At 30.0% G+C, this 16,163-nt stretch overlaps 1 protein-coding gene across 1 annotated transcript in view; it reads left to right on the top strand.

Annotated features, from left to right (window-relative positions):
* The first annotated feature begins 584 nt into the window (after positions 1–584).
* Positions 585–16,163, top strand: part of LOC148275098 (netrin receptor UNC5B-like) — a 227,067-nt gene continuing 211,488 nt past the window's right edge. The window contains exon 1 of the mRNA XM_088236137.1: positions 585–973. The gene's annotated coding sequence lies outside the window, so the exon portion shown is untranslated. The remainder of the gene's footprint in view (positions 974–16,163) is intronic.

Below are 16,163 nucleotides of genomic sequence, written 5' to 3'. Positions count from 1 at the left end.
ATATATTATTTACAAAACCGATGTAATAATTCAAGCCATTCATATATTGAATAAAAAAAAATATTCTACAAAAAAAAACAAGAATAACACTAATAAGAAATAAAAGCATTTTGCTGTAATTATCGGTGTCCCAATGCACTATTGCGCCGGATGAGGATCCGTAAAAAGAACACGAAAATGGTGTTAGTATATTTATATATTTTGATCTTTTAAGTCCGAAGAAATTTATAAACTTTGGGCTTTTTATCTCTCGGAAGTCAGAATTACGCATTTATAAAGCTTTCATTTTTCTTCCGTTCGTTGAAATAAAGCGTAAGAGCCTTATTTTCTCCCTCTAACACAGGTGCCCCCGATAGCATCATCGCTTTCCTTGCTTCATAACATTTAACAGACGGAGAGAGAAAACAATTTTCAAGCTCGATACGAAAGATACTTCGAATTGAGAAGCGGTTAAAAGTTCAGGGGTCGAGTTACTCGACTCTTTGACAATGTGCCTCTTTACTTAACGGTTGTAAACATGCCCGCGGCTCGGCGCAGTCGCTTAGAACTCGAAATTTGAAATAAGATAGGAATTCTCTGAATTCAGTTGCGTTCCGTTATCACACGGGCGAGGGTGCGTCATTTTTTTTCAGGAATATCGAAAAACAGTTTATCGTAAATATTTCTCGGTTATAAATTTTCTCGCGTGGTGGAAGTTTTCTTGTACAACAACTAGACGTTGATAAAGTAAACATTGTGCGTAATTGTGAATATATTTATTAGGTATATATGTATTTTTGACAGTATTTTAATGCTCTCTTAAAGACTTTCAGTATAAACAAAGTTATTCTAAAACGCTTCAAAGTATAATGAAATTTACGGGTTATTTCAGATAATATAAAAGTTAAGTGCTGTATTTGTTATGTGGTGAAGTTTTATAAGGATTTACTTCTGAATTGGAAATTTGCTATTTTTGTCCAGGAAGAAATTGACGGTAAGTTAGCTCGAAATTACAATTTTGTCATTACCTACGATAAAAAAACCCAATTGTTTTATTGTACCTACATACACCAAATAAATATACTAGGTATATATGCAGGAAATACCTTCGCATCTTATATTTATATAAAAATCTTAAAAAGCTACATTTTGTAAATCCGGTCAATTTTTAAAAATAATTTGTATTTGAAGAACTATCGCCACAATCCATAATAATTGAATTAAAAAATATCAAAAATTATCATTCTGAGGTGCTTTTTGATAACATTTATTTAACTCTACGTTTGTAGTAAACAATATGTGGAACTATTAATTTTGTAAAAATACGTAGGTAATAGGCGCATGTACTAAATATTAGGTAGATAGGTACATTGTACAATATTGTTGATGCCTACTGATTTGAGTAACTATTTTATTAGAGATTTTTCACAATTGTTTGCGGGTATTTTAATTTGATAAATCCCATATTAACATATTTTTACAAAAGAGAACATAGAAGTAAAATGCATTCTTCTGTAAATTGTTTATTATGTCTGTTGTAATATGTTAATATTAACAGCTCCCTGGGGGTTGATTCCAGTCCTTGTCCACAAAAAAATTTCGACGATTTCAAAACATTGTTGAAAACTCATATTAGTTAAATAAGACATTTAACTCGTTTTAGGTAATGAACATCAATTGCTTTCATGTTAATTTATTGTTAATATTAAGGTTTACTGTGGCGTGCTTTTTGTATTTTCAAAACCATAAAATGAATAAAACTTGTGCTTTTAATTTGCTAAAGAAACGAGGAAAAAGGTTTGTTAAAACAATTGTTTAAACATAAATTAATCAAAAAGTAAGTTAACGTTTCTCATTTCTACATTGTATTAGCCGTAATAAATACCTAAATAACAATAGTTTTTCACCAAAATAAAATTTAAACAATTAATCAAATTCGAAAAAATGTGTGTGCGTCATTGGTTAATTTTTCAATGAAATGGGTAATTTATTATTTTTTTTTTCCATGTCCGGCGGAATAAAGAATGCAGTTATGTACTTACTTGAAATTAAACCAGAATTGAGTTTTTGACTAGACTAGCTAATCTCAGCTAATAATCCCGAAACAGGAAAACGATCGGAGATTAGTCCGCCTCCTGACGTAGCCATTGGCGCGTTTCCCTGCAATGCTCGAGATCCCGGATTCGATTCCTGGGAAGGGCGCTCACCGTGAAATATTAATTTAATCGGTTATAGTTATATATATGTTCAGTACAACATTTCATAGTCTGGACTGGAGTTTAAAGCGTAAGGTTGATCATTTTACCTTTATTGTACATATAAAGAATTTAAATAATAAATAATACCTTGACTTTGGAGTACCTACCAATGCTGGGCCCTAAGTTTCATTTGATGCAGATAAGGGATAACGATGATGTTTATATTTATTTACCATGAAAATTATAATATTCTATTTTGTACATTGAATGTACTTAAAATTGGTGGTAGAAGAATAATAACTTTCTGTTTTTTTATGTATAAAATTATCCTAAAAATTATTCAAATGCATCGTCTCTGCTACATAACAGTAAAGTAAGCAATGTAGAGAAACAAAGCCAACAGTAAGGTAGGTATTAGTTATTAATTTCCAATAAAACATTATAATAATAACCAAATTAACATTACAATTATTAAATTAATTTTAATTTCTCCTCATTAAAAAATATTTAAAAAAACTTTTACGCTTCATATGTTAGGTCCTTTTTTATTATCGAAATAAAAGACGAGTGATACCGAGTGAGTGCCAGACTTCATTTCTCTTGAAATAATTCAGCGAATTGGAATCACATTGAAAACTTGCTTTAACATGTTCAGAAAAGTTGCTTAAATAATTTAATTTTAATTTAAAAGTTTATTTTTTACTTCGTGATATCGTATTTGATATTTGGCAATCGGGATGACTGGAGTTCGGATAAACAGAGTTATACTGTAATTGTTTAGTGGCCACAATTTTAACATTGTTGTATACACGTATTGTTTTAAATTATAATATTTACACTGATGTTTTATATATTAATTTATATTCACTATTTATTCCATTTCTTTTTTTATTTTACCTATCTGTAATTTTCACAATCAAACTGAAATAACTTTTTAATGTTACTTTCGTAGTTTTTGTAATTATATTTTATTTAAATTCTAACTATATTTTGAGGTTCCTAGGCCGATATTTTGTCACAATCAAAATACCTATTTATTGATTTGGTGTTAGTTTGTTTTTTTTTGTGTTGTAGAACTCCATTTTTAAACTTATAATATATGAAATCAAAAATCAAACAATGATTTGAGTCTACTGAACACTTTATTTTATTTTTTCAAATATAATAACAAAAGTAAAAAAAAAAAATCTAATTGTAAAATTTATATTTTTAGAGATTCTTGAAAATATAAATATTGTACAAAAATACATTTATGTTTACATAAATTTCTTCATAATATGTATAAAACTTTACCTAAATTCCCCATTATCTACTAAGCACTTAGCCGTGCCTTTAACTATTGTTTTTTTCCCACAATTATGATTAATGTACATGGTAGTTGTATATTTAATCAAATTAATTTTATTTTTTACTTAAATAACTTGACTAATATAACTATATAAGGACATTTATAATTTTCACATTTGTTTGAAAATGTCCTGCCAAGGCGAAAAAATAGTCACGAAATTTTTGTTTTTATATTTGTAAAAATAAAATAAAGCATTCAGTAGATTCAAATCAGTGTTAGTTTTCTTATATTACAAGTTTAAAATCAAAATGCTTCTTATTTTTCATTTAAGTACTTTTTTTAAATACATATTTCTTTATAAAATCTCGTTTTTCCTTTCTCTTTTATTCATTTCTTTCTTCTTGCTAGTTAGTAGTGTGCCTAAATTGATGGAAATAAAATTCATAATTTTAAGTAGGCAATATTTCATAATTTCAGTTTAATGTATTTTTTACTTTGTCGACCACATCTGTAGGTACTTACAAACCTTTGTAGTTTTTTAACCCATGTGATTAATTTTCGAACCCTCAAAGACTGCCTGTTTATAATTAGAATATTCAAAAGTGAATATTCTGTTAGTACTGGGTATAATATAAATAAATTATACCCAGTTTCTCAGAAATCTCGTAAAATAGAAAGCAATTTTGTTTATTTATTTATTAGACACCCAAAATGCGAAAAATAGATATATATATATAACACCTTACAATATCGATTAAACTGGCAATTAATAACTCCACTAACCTGCTGATGATGAGGCGTGACGTGTGCTGGAACCTGGATGCTGAAACTGGCGGTCGCGAGACGCTGGCAAAGCTCGTTTGATTGAAGATTTGTTAAGTACTTCACTTGTTTGATGTTCGATTAGTACTACAATTGAAATGTGGTTTCCGGCACTCACACGTAGAATTATTGTTACGTGGAGTACGCTAGGAAATGGGAGGACAAGTAGGTATATATAGATTTAGTTGAAAGTTGGTCCGAACAATATGTATATATATTAAAGTATATCAACTACCATATCGTGGGCATACAAGGAAAACCGGTTAACTACGTTTTTGGCATATTTGAGTTATGAAAACCATTAACTTAAAATTTGTATCCTCTATCTACAGGTATAATCGGTTAAATAATATTACCACCATTAACTGAGTTTCAGATAATTGTAGAGCGAGTAAAAACGCATATAAAGCATTTGTTCTCAAATCTTCACAAAGAAAATCACTTAAATGATTTTATGTGATAATTTTTCAATTGAAGTATATGTTTTTAATAATTAATATACAAGGAAAAACGGGTAAGTGTCTTTGTCTGGTTTTTGTTACCAAAACAATATCTCATCCAAAAATTTTATAACAAGTAAAAACAACTACAATGTGAGTTTAGCTAGTTTTCATTGAAATAAAAATATCTGCCTTAATGAAACCTTACTACAGCGAAAAACTGTGTTAAAAAAGACTTGTTAAAGTTATGCAAAACAGGAGTCGTTCCCGAAAAAATTCATCATTATCTGAAGATGAAAAAAGTGTTTAATTTGATACAACTCAAATTCAGTTATACAATGTCACCGGCTAACTCAACCAGCACAAATTTCTTCACAAGGAAAATCAGCTAAATGCGAATTTTATTTTTCTTATCTTACTCAATTATTTTTTTTTCTCAAAATTCTCTTCTTTTTTATTGCATAAAAATTCTGCAATTTATAAAAATATGTTTCATGAATAATAAAAAATAAGTTTAAAAAAAAAAACAAAACTTGATTTTTAATGAAGAACGAAATTTTAAAATTCAATTTACGCAAAGCTGGCTTTTTGCAGTTAGCCGGTTTTCATTGTATACCTACGATATAAAGGTATATGTATGTTTGTCAAAGTGTGTCTTTTTATTAGTAGCAGGCCAATGATAAAAAATCCTTAGGTATATTAATATGGATGTTATATTATGGTTTCCATATAGGCACAATGTTCATACGATATTACGTTTTGGACTAAATAACTCATATCTTACAAGGGGATCATAAGGTCATGAGTCACGAGTCACGGCGTCACGGGTTCGAAGTTTGCATGTAGATACTAGTTAGTACGTGAGTTGTCATGATTTACACGATAATAATGATTTCTTTAACCTGCTCCATGACGTGGAAAAAAACCAATTTATAATTCGTTCTGGAATAATTAAATATACACGTTATAAGCGCTTAACAAATGGTATTTAAATTCGTGGTCAATTGCCTTCTTTGCTTTCGTTCTCTCAGAGACTTTTGCCGTGATCAGACGTGACGTAACGAAGAATAATGCCACCGTGTGCGATAAGAAAATGCTTTTATTAATTTGTAATTTAAAAAAATATAATTCATCAATTATTCGAAAAACAAAAAACAATATTGAATAAGTATATCATTAGTTGAATTTTTAATGACATTTTATACAATTTTAACGTACATACATTAAAACAATAATAGCAGTCAGCTAGTGTCGTATCTATGGTAACGAATTACACAGAAATAAATATGTACTATGGAACTACAATGAACGTACGTAATATATCTGTTTCTTACATAAACGTTTGCATACGTACCGTGATTTGATATCTCTTTTGTTTAAATTGTTGAGGGCATGAGTAAAAGTATCTAAGATGCAGCTAGTATAGGAATAACGTGTATATTTATTATGTTAGTGATTTTAACGCATAAAATTAATTAAAGCGTATTATTTATAAACTTTCATATCAAACATTATAAATGCAAGAAAATATTGGCATATAACCACTTATTGGCTCTTCTGTATCCGGTTTTGAGAAGTATGCGTCTCTTCGCCAAAACATTAATTACAATAATGTGCCAATCTCACTTTAACTAAAGTAGTTGCAAAAAATATAAAAACCAACGTGCTTATAGTACACATGGTTTCAGAACGTTCTTAGAACGTTTTGAAACCGATAGACTGAGTTAAGTCAACAACTATTCAATTAAAGGATATAAGAAAGTGGGTAGAGACTGATAATTGATTATCATTAGTAATTAAATGCACTAAATACGATTAGTAATCAAGTCAAAAAGAATCATCATTATCTGTGAGTTAACCACGTTGTTACCAGAAATCGACAGCACTTTTAAGTCACATTGTAATTTATTTGACATCAAAATATTTTTATTTGAATAATCAAATCATGTAATTTAGGTAAGATACTGAAGGATAATAATAAAATAATTATTCTCTCACCCCCACGAGTGAGCTAATGCATCTTTCTCTCATGTCCTTATTCCGCAAATTCTCATCGCAAAGAGTTAATTCGGTCCTTTGTTGGTTGTCCAATTACTGAATAACAGAATGGGAATTTAATAATCGTTTAAAATCGAAAGGAATCTACTTCTGTCCCGTCATAAACGAAGCCAATTGAAACTGCTTCAGTGAGTTCAACATTAATGATTATAATGAATTGAACAGCAATGAAGTAATTTAGATTAATTGGTTACTAGATCGTACAAGCAAGTAATTAACTATACGCTCATACGAGTATGTACGTTAAATGTACTGCTCTTCTGTAATAAACAGGATCGTCTCCTAAATAATTGATAAAATAATTTATTCAGAAAAAAATATACAAATTAATCTGTAAAATCTTTGGTGAGATAATTAAAAAAACATTCGATCCCGATTATATCGACGATATTTATTTTCCGATGCACTCATACGTTTTGAATTTTGGTGTACAGTTACCAACCTTTTTAATTTTATTACCAATGTCTGAAAGTTAAATTCTTTATAATGGAAATAAAACCCAATTTTCATAATTTTTCTGTTTATATTTAAGTCAATTTATATTTTAATTATCTTTTTAACGAAAACCATTAAATAGTAACTCTTATTCAAAAGGTATATTTTTGTATAATTTCTTCAAATATTTGATCCCATTTGCTTACTGACTTGATTTTTGTCTTTTTTTTTACTTATTAGTCATTTTATTATTTTGTGTACCTGTCGGGCGCATGTGGTGACTATAGTGAAACTTTAATTAGACCGTGAATATTGGTAGGGATGCTGAGAAAAAATTATGTTTTTCTTACTTTTAGCTCAGTTATAAGATAAGTATAGATATGTTACGTATGTATAATTTGATTATTCAATAAAATTAAGACTTTAAATCAGAAACGTATCTATTACATTTTTATAAAATATGTTTTTGACATTGCGAACTTCAGAAAGTAATATAAATAATATTTGAATGTATTTTAATGAGGTAAGTAGATACATGCAATTCTCCATATCTGAACTTCTGACTAATACGGTCGTTTAAATCAATCCTTCGCATGTGATGATAAAATTAATTGCTTTATTAGAAAGACGAGGCCCGTAAGGCCGAATTTTTTATATGCATACATTTAATAGCAACTACGTTTTCACCATCAGTATCGTTATCGATATCAGTGATACTTTTTTTTATAAAATAATAATGGAATTGGTAAAGTATCGGCAGAAGCGCGTATCAATGCACCTTTGGTTAGTTTATTAAAAAATGTAAATTCGTAATTCACCAAAAAAATAAAAAAATACTGTGATATTTAATAAAATTATCACCAATCACCCTGTAAAAGTCTATCATAGGCTTTACAAGTACGTCCTAGCTCCTAACAATAGTGATGATCGAAGAGTCAAAAATATGCTAAGCTCATGTACAAATGAACATATTACAACAGAGATGAAGAACATTTAAGAGAAGGCAATATAGAAGTCTAGGCATCTACAGGGCTTATGACCTGTCAATGGCTGGATTAAGTGGCCACTTTACACTGTGTAACATTCACCATTCTGCCCATATTTGAACATCTATATTCCTTAAATTCTCTCATCTGTTGATGTTTGTGAAGTTAAAGAGCTGAAACCTTTATTTATGCGGGTGAGAATTATCTAATTTAATTATTTCACCTACATACTAGACAACGCCTGAAAATGTTATTTTTTCCATTTCTATACTTTTTCATAGACCAGGTGGATTTATCAGCAATATTTTGAGTCTGTCCAAATTTTTGTAGAAAACAACTGGATTAAACTCCCTAGACTCGCCTAGACTTCTTTATTGACTTCTCTTAAATGTTCTTCTTCTCTGTTGTAATATATTAATATAAACAGCTCCCCAGGGAGTTGAATCCAGTCCTTGTCTACAGAAATTTGGACAAACTCAAAATATTACTCATGTACAAATTTCATGAGTCATTCGCAGAATTAACAAAGCAAACAAAAGCTACGAATGTAAATTGGAGACAGGAAAATTCTGGGGTCTTACACTTACCATTTTCGAAAACCACATAATATCTGTTTTTATTGTCAAGCGGCGGAGTCGGCGTCGGCGTCACGTAGCATAGCAAAACTAAAAATGAAATATTATTACATAAACATACATATATTTCAAAGTGCATCTGGACAACACGCTAAGCACGCACGCATTAAAAGTAAAGTCAATAACACTGCAACTCTCATTTATTTATTTTTTATATTACTCATTTTATAACAGTTTAAAATTTAAATTCCAATAAAAAAATTCAATGAAGGTATACATATGTACGTACGAAGGTACCTATATAAGGAAATGCACAAATTGTTTTTTTTTAAATGATTCCCGTTTCTAAAAGAATGCAGTCACCGACGATTAGTGGATTCCCCCTATAAATTATATTATTATCGTACCACGAAAGAATTTAAAATTCGTTATTCTCGTTAAAACGAAAATATTGTTTCTTTACGGAACATTAAACTGGGATTATTCTTGCGAAAGGAATAATCGTATGGCGCCAAGCCAACTCCGAGCGCCGCAAGATGGCGCATAGAGCGGGAACAGAGAAATGTCAAAACCTAATTTGATCATTTGATGTTATCATAAAAATGAGAGTGGCTTATAATGGAAGAGTGTTGCTACTGAAATAGCTGATGGCTATTTTCATAATCTTAAACAGGTTCTTTACCATCGATTCTACTCCGTTATGTTGTTAGCAGATTTATAGATCAACCTAGATAGTCATGATCGTACTATAAAACAACGACACGTGGGATTTTCTCAAAATTTACACGAGGACAGCTTTAAAAAAAATCAACTTGGTAAGTACAAAATTATACCATTTGATACTTGGGTAAGTTATAGTTTTTTTTTTTTTTCAAACCTGGAATATAAAACCTTTATGCTATAACCTTTCCAAGATCAAATACAAAAGAGAGTCAATATCGCATTTTTCGCACTTTTTTTACGATCACGACGAACTGTAGTAGATTCGTAATAAAAACATTAATTTTATTTACAGTTTACAAATTAATATCAAATTAAGGATTCCAAATATTAATTAAGATAGAAACATACATATATTTAAAGATTACTCAACACGGGTTTTTTAGTGAATTGAAGCAACACAAACATACGTTTCTTAATTTCATTACATATTACATACGTACCTCTAGGCAAAATATTGTATAAACCTTTGTTATGTGTCATATTGCAATATCCATTTTTAAATTATACTAGCGGACCCGACAGACGTTGTCCTGCCCAAACGTTGGCTTGCCTGCTATTATCTTGGAAAAATACTTTTCATTGATAGTTAGGTAGGTACCTAGGTATTTGTTAATGATTGAATTTCAAAAGAAAAATTATAAATATTCAAATATTGAATTTCAGTATGTACTTAGGTACTTTTTTTTCTTTCTTTATTAGGGCCTACTACCAAAACTTGATAGCATCGGCCAAAAACAAGTTACATTTATAAACATAAACCGACAGGAATAACAATATACATACAAACAAAAGACAAGAAAAATATAAGTACAAGAATAACATCAAAATATCAATTGTAATAAAAAATACATATCCAAACCAATAAAAATTTCAACATAAATTGAAATAGGCACTAACAGAAAAACCCACCAAAACCCGATAGTGCCTATTTAACAGAAAATAGAAACTTACAGTAAAATTAGAAGGAAGATAGAACTTACTAACTAGAAAAATTACAACAAAATAATCAAAATATTAACAAACTTAATCTTATATTAATGATAAATTATAACTATAAAAATTAAAAATAAAAATTAAACTTCGGAAGTAATAATGACAAAATATTTTACATAAACCCATAGAATTATTTTTGCAAATGTCAAACTTAGCTCTTCTCACCAACATGGGTGCACTTTATTCATGAATACGATTTAAAAAAATGTATTGAATGTGAGAGAATTATTTTAGTATTACCAAAAATTCAGTAAAAAGAAATAAATGGGAAGATGTCACAAGGAATGTAAGGAAAGAATCTGATCGGAATCCATAAAGAGCGAATGTTGAATTCAAAAGCAAACTTTTTTAAACACAAAAAAACAACAACTTTAAAATTTTTCTTGTGCCTGCATTTTCGTCGAATACAACCCTGGTAGGTCGTTGGAAAAAAGATTTATGCTTCTAAAATTTTTATATCTACGAACACGCGTAGCGCAAAGATCTACATTTCCCTGAACACCGCACGAAAATCGATTAAGCCGTTTAGGAGGAGTTCAGTGATATTACACGTAATCAAGAATTGTATATATGTATAAAATAGTAGTTTTTAAAAAAAAAAATTCTTATAAGACCGCACGACCGTAGTTGAAAAACAATATTTAAGCGTTTCGTGTGGGGGGGGGGGGGATTCTTAAACATTCATTAAATACAGTAGGTATCAAAGTATTTAGTAACGAAACTAAACACAGCAAAGCTTTTTACGTCTCAATATTTTCGAATATACCTGAATACAATACAGTTCACTGCCAGCGGTGGATAAGACTCATTCTCTGGCCAGAAACGTGTACAGGTGACGAGTGCATCCAAAAAAGTTTTCAGTGAAAAAAAAAGTATTAATCATTTCAATCAATGTGTGAACGCTTAAAATAATTTAAATTGAAATATGTACTACAAAGAAAGTGCTTTTAATGAGTGATTGAGTTGAGAACCAGATTTGATGGCATAAAAAAACTGTTGAACGTATAATTACTATAAAGGCTACGATTTAGTGGTTGGCTTTAAAAAAATATATACAACTTTCTTGCCCGCATTCATTTTAGAGTAGATATCTTGGAGACGAACGCGTTTTACTCGACTTCTTCCGTTTGACTCACGCATGTAAGGTTCCGGTTTCGATTCCCAGCTAGAATACAAAAAATATATCATAAATTGTTTTAATGGGATGCATAATTTGCCTGATAAGAAGCTATGACTTTTTTCCTTAATATTTTATTAATAGTTTTACAAATCAGTTTTAAATATATGTGAATTATCTCGTTCAATTTAGTCTAAGTAAGCGTATCTTTATATCTCTATTTTGATTATATGATACAAATGTCCGTACCATATTTTTCTAAGATTATTATTAGTTGATCCGCCATTTTAATGAAGTAAAAACTTTTATTGACAATGATGAATAAAAGAGAAAGGAATAAATTAATTACTTAAATTTATCATTAATAATAATAATGGAGACATAAACTAGCAGGTTAAATATCCATTAAGTATAGATGAAACTGATAATATAATCAGTCTTAATTATGTCGTCTTGTGTTGTTGAAACTCGGGCTGCACAGTGTTTCGTTTCATACAAGCAAGAAGCTAAAAATCTTAAAATTTAAATCTTATCTAATCTAAAAATTAATGTATTAAATTTAACATAAGTTAAATTTAATACATTCATTTTAGAGTAGATATCTTGGAGACGAACGCGTTTTACTCGACTTCTTCCGTTTGACTCACGCATGTAAGGTTCCGGTTTCGATTCCCAGCTAGAATACAAAAAATATATCATAAATTGTTTTAATGGGATGCATAATTTGCCTGATAAGAAGCTATGACTTTTTTCCTTAATATTTTATTAATAGTTTTACAAATCAGTTTTAAATATATGTGAATTATCTCGTTCAATTTAGTCTAAGTAAGCGTATCTTTATATCTCTATTTTGATTATATGATACAAATGTCCGTACCATATTTTTCTAAGATTATTATTAGTTGATCCGCCATTTTAATGAAGTAAGAACTTTTATTGACAATGATGAATAAAAGAGAAAGGAATAAATTAATTACTTAAATTTATCATTAATAATAATAATGGAGACATAAACTAGCAGGTTAAATATCCATTAAGTATAGATGAAACTGATAATATAATCAGTCTTAATTATGTCGTCTTGTGTTGTTGAAACTCGGGCTGCACAGTGTTTCGTTTCATACAAGCAAGAAGCTAAAAATCTTAAATTTTAAATCTTATCTAATCTAAAAATTAATGTATTAAATTAAACATAAGTTGTTGTATATTACACACACGGTCCCGTCACATATACAGATATGGTGGCTTCCAAAAATAATTTCAAGACTTTTAAAAAGTTTTTTAATAATTTCGGCGAATTGGTCATGTCCAATTAATTCAATCCCAATCGGTGAAGAATTTACTTCCCTCTTTTATCAATCCAATGAAGTGCATATTATCTATTTCTAGATTACCTTCTTTCAGCACAAATATGCTAAGGCTACCAGATTACAGAGAGCTTATTCGGGCATCTTTTCTCTTTCGGCAACGATACATTTTTTCACATATGAAGGCACCGTCCAGTAGCTCAATCACAAAAAACAATCGACGTGCCAATAAGCGACGTGATAACAATTTCTCACCATGGTTGTTTATCGTATTTGCGATCACAATGGAACATTCGTGAACACTTATTATTAAATGTCAAAATATTTACGTTTCGCGATGTATAATCCTGCTGCGCAATCACATATTTAAATTTCACCAATGTAATTATGGAAAATATTCCTATTTATTGCATTTAGCCGACGGTTGGAAAGCCAAATGTCAAGAAAAGCAGTCGCCATAGTAATTGTAATTTTTATTTTCACTTTTTTGTTTTAGATGCTCTTCACTATTTTGCAAAAGCAATATATTGTATTATATTTTTTAATTTTTTGCCAGTGAACTGTATGTATTTACGAGGAAAACAAAAAACACACCGACACGAACGGTGACTTAGAGATTATACACGCGTTGACTTATGACTGAGATAACTTTAGCATGTTCATTATTGTTCATTGTGATCGCTCAAATACTTAGCATGTTTTATGCACGTCGACAGTTTTTTTTATTTAGCTAAAGAAAACTTATGCCATTAGATACAGTGTGTGGTAATGTGGTGGGCAAGCTGCATAATATATATATATTTTTTTTAATTTTTGGGAAAAACTCTTGAGAACTTTAAAAACAATACAAAACTATGGACTTTAAAACATCCTAATTTGATTTTCTTTTACAGGAGCACTTACTCTGTTTCATAATAATATTATAAGAAAATACTATAGTGAATACCTTTGAAAGTAATCTATGAATACAAAACGTAAGTTATCACAAATAAATGTATGTAATTTAGGATGCAATAATAAAAAAACACATGAATTAGTCAGACCAATTAAGCATGCATCTGTCAAGTTGATTATCCTGGAATACTTCCATGACGTCATCGTTTAAAAATTCTTTAGTGAATTTATAGCGTCTAGCTTGTATAATGCGAAACAGTGTGCGCGGTAGCCGAATAAAAATTATTTTGTAAAACAAAATAGCACATAAAGAGTTTATACCTAGTTCCTTGTACCTACTATCTACCAGCTGTATAATACGAGGAGTGTATTTCTGTCTGCATCTATAAAATTCGAGTTTTGATTTTAAATAAATAAGAAAACATCGTTATTTTATTAACTTTTTCATGCACTGGTTATCGCATTATAATAATATTGAATTATATCGGCCGATTATCTAACCAACGTTTTTACAATCAACGTGGAGTCCGAGGACGGACACAGCAGCCTCCTATAAAGAGTGTCTTGACGGTGGGCGGTGGCTGGTGGCGGTGAACCTGGTTTAGTTCTTGCAACACGAGGTGCGTATGCCTCAGGAGTACCATCACCCAAGTGACCCAAGTTGCCTCATCTTCACACTTACTGGATCTCGCCGCGCCGTCTTGTAAGACCGTTGATTGAAATTTTTGTTAGCTGGCGACACTTTATTTCACAAATCAGAACGTACGAGTATCAAGAGGAAACGCGGTGTGACTTTTCTTCATACAAACGTATTCCCGTATTTTCTCCCTGGATTATGACACTAGAACAGTGATTGTTTTAAAGCATTATCGATATTTACCATTGGCCTCCATTGTTTTGTTTTTTTTTTTTATGAATTTATTTTTATTTTTATTTATATCCCTACTGAGATGAGGCAGAATTTTTTCAAATTCAGGATTATGGATATTCGAGCGTTTACAGGGCTTATGACCTGTCATTGGCTGGGTTAAGTGGCCACTTTAAGTAGATACTACAACATTCCCCATTCCGCTTATTAGCGAATATCCACACAGGTAACATTTTTGATTTTTGTATATTTCTTACTAAACGAGAAACCATTCACAAGCGAGTTGGAGCGCCATCTATGTATTGATATTGAAGTTAAGTATTTTAATTAGCAGATTAATTAATTTATACATGAACGGTTCAGTAATGCTTTTACAAAAAACGTTTTATAGAAATAATCATAACAGTAAACAATTAAAAATGTGATGCATAATATGAAATGTAATGGAGCAATAAAAAACTAAATAATTTAGTAAAAACAAAATTTTTTTTTATTAAAAAGAAAAATAATATGTCTAAATAAAAAATAACAGTTAACATGAGAAAACCATATGTTTTATATATAAATATAACAAATATTTTGATAACCAGGACATTATCGAACTCTTCGTAGACAAATGTGATAACTCTTGTTAAAAAAACGCAAAAAGACAAAGAAAATTACAGTCTTAAAAAAAAAAATCGGTTCTGTTTTGGGGCGCGGAAAACGGGACTACGAAACGTCGATTTTAGTTAGGCACAATCAGTGCGACGTGTAGTTGTTTTTTCGCACAGTATCGGGGAGGTGTTTGCGAGAGAGTGACAGAAAAACAATGTTCTAAAACCTTTTACTCAAAATTATCTGTTACCACATATCCCCTTAAATATAGTATTGTTTATGGATTCATTAGATCAGGATTTGCAAGGATAATGATTTCGGCTTTCTTTGGAGATCTCATTGTTTACACATTTAGCTGACTCGCCATCAGGTCATGCATTCATGAAACGAATAAATTACGAAAAAACGTTACAATTATGATATACGTGTACAATTAAATGTTTTAAAATGTAGGTATCAGGGGCGAATTGTCCAAATAAGCGATTGTGCACAGTTTATTATTATATTTGACTTTCTATAATAATGTTTGATAGTAACTATGTGTATGGGGAAATAAATAAAATTATTATTATTTATCATAAATCGCCGCGGCCGTTTGTATCTTCCAACAAAAAATCTATAAAGTGCGCCCAGCGTCCAGCCCGTTCTCAGAGAACGATGAAACTAGCCGATTACCTGGGCTTATTCGTCCAAACAAAAAAAGTACAATTTATTTTACGTCTTAAACCTAGTCGTGTTTTTTTAGTGCTTAAACAAGCTTGCAGATTACAAATATGATTTGAAGATTCTCTATTTGAAAACTAGTGTTTCGAACATTATTTCTGAAGGACTATTTTTCTTTGATAGGATACCGTTGAAATATTATGTATCACATAGGACATGC

The sequence above is a fragment of the Micrasema longulum genome, unplaced genomic scaffold, assembly GCF_059751315.1.
Source record: "Micrasema longulum isolate JH-2025_06_02 unplaced genomic scaffold, ASM5975131v1 h1tg001512l, whole genome shotgun sequence".
NCBI classification, from domain to species: Eukaryota; Metazoa; Arthropoda; class Insecta; order Trichoptera; family Brachycentridae; genus Micrasema; species Micrasema longulum.
This window is presented reverse-complemented; position numbering and strand designations above follow the sequence as displayed.